The following is a 6,000-nucleotide window of genomic DNA, read 5'->3' as shown; positions in this document are numbered from 1 at the left end:
CAATAAAGTTTAAAGAAATTTTTGAGTTGTTTTCTTTACGGAAACAAAACATTTTGTTTTTTAAAGACTATTAATGCAAACAATTAAAATAAGAGTAACATCTAATAATAATGCATGGGATGATTATGAATTTCAAGATAAACACGGCAAGAATAATAAGATAGTGATGAATATTATTCGTATATTTAATTAAAAAGGTAAATTGCACCGAATTTGGATTTGCATCAAATTTTGTTTGCGACAGTGATTCTCTTTCTGAATGGATCTACTTTTCAGATAGGTCGAAACAATAAACACCAGCAGAAATTGCTAGCGACGTCTGCTTCATATTGTTACGGAAAAATTCAAATTCCATCCAAGGCATGTTTCGGAGTTCCGCGATGTGACAAAGTGGTCACGAGCACCTCCACATCATAATTTGGAATAGATACTTTAATTTGTTAGTTTAGGGAAAAGTTAAATTTAATTGAACTAGTTTGGACGAGCGCAATAAAGCTCTAACGTCATGAAATTTGGTATTTAATTCATATTATTATTATTTTTGATACAATTAATTAATTTAAAAATAATATTTATATTATTTATGGGGTAAAATAGAACTTTAGTGGAATTACGTTGCACGTGCCTTAACTATTGGGGCTTTTTTTGGAACTAAACTTTCTGAAGGAAAAATTTCAAGGAATTTCACGCGTGTAGCTCATCGTAGCTATCTGAGGCCAAAACAAATAATTTTGATAAATTTAATCCACCAGATTGGTAACAGAGTTAATTAATTCTCAGTTTTTTAACTGAGGGGAAATTTACATAGACATTGTCTATTGCAGCTCTAGGTCTTTTCCTAGAGCTGGGTACTGCAGGATCATAAGCAGGTAGATTAAGTAACTTGTTACGAATCTGGGGCAGTTTTTCGAAGAAATTTATTGATGTTCTTCTAATAAATTCCGAAACAGGTTCAATTTTGAGATCGTCATGTAAGATCTTTCTCCTGATATACCAGGGGGCGTTAACAATCTTCATCAGGTGCCTATTTTGAAAAACTTGCAACCTCTTAATGTTTGTGGCTGATGTCGCCCCCCATATTTGGGAGCCGTACATCAGTATTGGTCTTAAAATAGCTTTGTAGAGCAGAAGCTTGAGCCTAATCGATAGCTTACTCCTAGGATCCATCCAAGGGTTGCACCGTGAAAAAAAATTCAACAAGCAATGAATGGGCAGATTTTTATTCTTGACATAATGCCGGGTTTACCCTCAGCCAGTTATAAGATGGCCAGTAGGCAGCGCATGCGTAGAAAAGGACTGATTTATGTTTGCCACAATTTCATAAGACAGATTCAGACTTCCCATGCTTGGCTATAAATTGCAGTTTTGGTGTCCCTGAATTTTTCTTTTTCACTATGTATCGTATTAAAATGATGGATATTTATATAAAGTAACATAGTAAAATTGAAAAAAAGGTCAACATACCTAAATTTGGAAAACTATAGAAAAGAAATGGAAAATAAACTGAAAAAAAAACACAACCTCGCATCAGAAAGAACAAAGAGTAAAAAATGTCGGAATGAATCTACGATAAGTGATCACTTTTTTCACACACACACACACACACGCACACACACGCACACACACACACACACACACACACACACACACACACACACACACACACACACACACACACACACACACACACACACACACACACACACACACACACACACAAACCCACCAAATTATACAAACGCGTGGGCAGTAAGAGAAAAATACAATACTGTGGCATGTTGTTGTCCCATCAAGACAATTACTTGCCATCAACCGAACAAAATTTTTCAGCTTTTCTACGCATGCGTTGCCTACTGGCTGTCTTATAACTGGCCGAGTATAAACCCGGCATAAACACGAATATAATGTTGTTAAGATTTTGCAGCAAAGGAGGCTTTTTATAACTTCGTAATATAGAAGAAGCTTAAAAGGAGGAAGAGCAGCATTAACTTGGCACAGAAAAGAATGAAATATGAATTAATGAAAAAGAAATTATAAAAACAAATTTTGTTCTAGCAATCAAAATGCTGTCCTTAAAAATTGATAAAAGCATACAAGATAATGATTCTTGACAAAAAATAAATAAATTTAGAATCCTTTTCTTGTATATCCTCAACCTTCTTTAAGCTCTTTAACTAGGAACCGTCCATATTGATATTACATTAATTTAAAAAAATGCATTTATGTTTATAACTTGATTATGAAGAATGATTTCATAAAGACTCAAATATATATATATATATATATATATATATATATATATATATATATATATATATATATATATATATATATCAGAAAAAATATTTTGATATAAATTAATAAAAATTTCAAATTTCTTTTGAAAAAAAAAAAAGCAAATTGTAAAAAAAAAGAAAATAAAAAAAGAAACCTTTTGTGTTGTGGCATGTGAATGGAAATCCGTGTCCCAAAACTAAATAATTAAAAACTTAAAACAATAGAATTTCTATTAACATTTGATACGTTTTAAGAAAAATCTTTATCTGCATTGAAGCTGTTGCATCCAATCACAGCTAAGGTATTTGAAAGCTTTGGAAATTTTGCGATTTTGCACACTTTTAGAATAACGTAATGAAAAAAAAAAAAAAAAAAAAAAAAAAGGAATTTTTTTATTTCAATTATATCTTATATTTGAATGGCATTTTTATCAATTTGTCATTTTTAAATTGATTTTTCGGTTTTAAAAGTTTTAAACTAAATTATTTAGTTGAAGCGCCGAAAGAATTCGTAACAGAAGTTGGATAACGGAATCAAGCTCATTTTAAACAGCATATTTTTTCAGCCAACATTTTATTAAATTTCTTAATAATTATGGGCAAAACAATTTAGTTAAAAATATGTATTTCTAAATAAAACTTTAAAAATTCGGTTACATTCGAAAAAAGTCCAGACAATAATTATGGTAAAATCCCGAAAGATAATTCTGGCGTTTCTTTATTCTTTCTTTTGCACTACCAACAATTAAAGAAGAAAAAAATATTATATGAAAAGCTAAATGCATTTGAAAAAAAAATGCTTTTATTTTTTGGGAGGATTATTTTGCTTAGCAGCTGTAAAAGCCTGATGAAAATTTGGTTTAAAAAATTAATTACAAATATATAAGCATCTATTTTTTAAAAGAATAGATGCTTATAGAAAAAAAATGCATTTATGTATTTTCTTTAGCAATAAACATACTTCTCATGAATTTCAGTTTTTTAATTCGTCATTTACAAAAATATCTATTTCAAAATAATATTAACCTTACTTGTATTTATACATTTTGTTACAAAAATCAAGAAAAACATATGCAAAAGTCTTTTTTTTCCTTTTTTTTGCATTCATGTTATTTATCTTATTCAATAACATCATAGCACATCCTTAAAAATGAAATCATTCTCTGAAAGCAGTTTTAAAGAAATCTTACAATCCTCGAATCAATTTTTACCAAACTATTTAGTTTATGTTGGAACTGATCACAATGTCCGTTCAAGCATTTTTCACAAAATTATTATTTCATGTTTTGGTTGTTGAGCATTCATCTACGAATAAAGACAAGTTAAAATGAAATTATGTAACTTCATCGATACATTCTTGAGACTTTTCAGGAATTCGAAATATCTTTTCATTACTTGAAAATCTGATTTCTGATCCTTATTTTCCTACATCTGATTTCATTTAATTGCCTGCAAATTTCTATCCCTCGTATAAAAAATGTATTGTAATCTTCTTATCATTTATAGAAAGTACGAAATCCGAAATAAGAACATTTTTAGAGTTATCTCTGCCAACGTATTTGGTATCTCGAAAACGAAATGAAATACGCGATTAAAAATCGGTATTTATGATATGGTATATATCTAATTTTCGAAGAAATTCTCCAAAGGGAAGTTCGTCTCTCTGTCTGTTTATGTGAATATGAATACAATAACTCGAAAATGATAGAAGCTAAACAAATGAATTTTAGCATATGGTTTTATCGCCAGAAATTTGCACCTGTATCAAAAATTTGAATAAATTTATCAAAGTTTAAGCTGTTCCTTTGCCTGTGCATATGTGAGCAGGATAATTAAAAAATCAGCTAGATAAATGAACTTTGACATGTGCTTTTGACATAGAAATTTTAAATTAATATCTAATTTTAGAACTATTTGTTGAAAGTGAAGGGTCCAATCTACACACTTGATTTTTCTGTACAATTCTATGAAGCAAAGCAGAAAATGTCCGTATGGTGTAAATAGATATGAAAAAAAAAGTAGGGAATTATATCCTTTTTAACAAAAACATAAGTACTATTATTTTTCTTTTATAAATTAATAGATTAAATTTTCATTTTTTTTTTTTTACTAAGAAACATTTTATTCATAGAAGTCACATAATGATTGAAGTACAAAAATTTGTTTTCTACCAAAAAAACATATACTACATTTTAAAATATTGCTCATGCATCACTCATTTAGTATAAATGATTTATGACGTCCATATTTAATTTTAAACATAAATTGGGAGATTTTTTTTTTAAATCAAGCAATTTTTATTGCTTTTCTTTATACAGATATTTGGAAGACGAGATTAATCGAATTTAATAAAATTCTCCCAATTCTATCTTAAAGTTCTATGATGCAAAAAATGATTAATGCATCATTTGTAGTATTCCTTACTTTCAACATATAATTTAATTCATTCTTCAGATACTATCTGTATCATTCGTAAGTACATGAGCTGGTTAAAAGAAATACGAATTTCAACGACAATAAATTATAACAGAAATAATTAAAATATAAAACAATTGTGATTTGGAAGTTCAGTTGAATAAATGAAATTTACAGGGAATAATTTAATATCATAATAACAATCAAGGAAGACAATTTAATAATCTTATCATTAAAGAAAAGCATTTTTTGAAGTGTTTTTCATCAGACATACGTTCGAATTTAATTTGAAGAGCAGAATATTTGCAGTCAGACCTCATAAAATAAAATAGAATAAATATAATAATAAATGGAAAAAATATTTAAATACTTCTTTAGATCTCTTGCTGGAACTGGGATAAACAAACATATATCTCATTCTTTTATTTCGGACACAAACTAAACATTTAAGAGACAATTTTTTCAAGGAAATCAAGTAATTGTTTAATTTTAAAATTCATTAAAATCATTTATTAAATATTTATTCTGGAAACATCTTTATTAAATGATTTTCACTCGCAATGTTTTATAGTAAAGAACCTAGATGGAATTAGAAAGCAATATCTTATTTCTGTATAATCAGTTAATTTTTTCGAGTATCAGGCCCCTGAGTGAATTATATTAGGCTTCCGGATAGCATAAGGAATTTGCTGGTACCAATTTAATTTTGTATAAAAATTATTTCTGTCATTCTGTGTAAATATTCTGATTTATTTATCTCTGTTAATAATAAAGATGTATGTATGTGTCTATTGACGTTCCACAGATAAAATCGTTTGACCTAGAGTAACCACATTTAGCACATGTATAATTTATAAAGAAAAATATGCATCTTAGATTTTTTTAATTTTAAATAAAATTTTAATCAAATAACAATTAAACGAAATTTTGATATTTTCCATGATGACTTTCAAAAATAAAGCAGAACAAAATTTATCTTTACATTATTTTAAAATTCCGTAGTTTTCTTTATAATGATATCAGTTTTCTGCCGAATAATTGTTTTTCTATTTTTATTTGATTTCTTAAAAAATATTTTTAGCTTATTTTATTTCAACACATTTTATTATTGGAATGAAACGCAAATCGTTTTCATTGTCGCTTCTAATATTTCATCCAAGCATTTTTTTCCATTGTTGATAATTAAGATATGCTTATTTTCTTACAGATAGATTACTTTATTAATCTGCTTATTTTCTTATGCTGATTAGGTTTCAGTATAAGGTATTGCTTCAAATAAAATCTTCAGAATCAAAATTTTTCAAAGTAT

Source organism: Argiope bruennichi, chromosome 3 (assembly GCF_947563725.1).
Source record: "Argiope bruennichi chromosome 3, qqArgBrue1.1, whole genome shotgun sequence".
In the NCBI taxonomy this organism is placed as follows: Eukaryota; Metazoa; Arthropoda; class Arachnida; order Araneae; family Araneidae; genus Argiope; species Argiope bruennichi.
The sequence above is the reverse complement of the archived record's forward strand: the minus strand, read 5'-3'. Positions refer to the sequence as shown.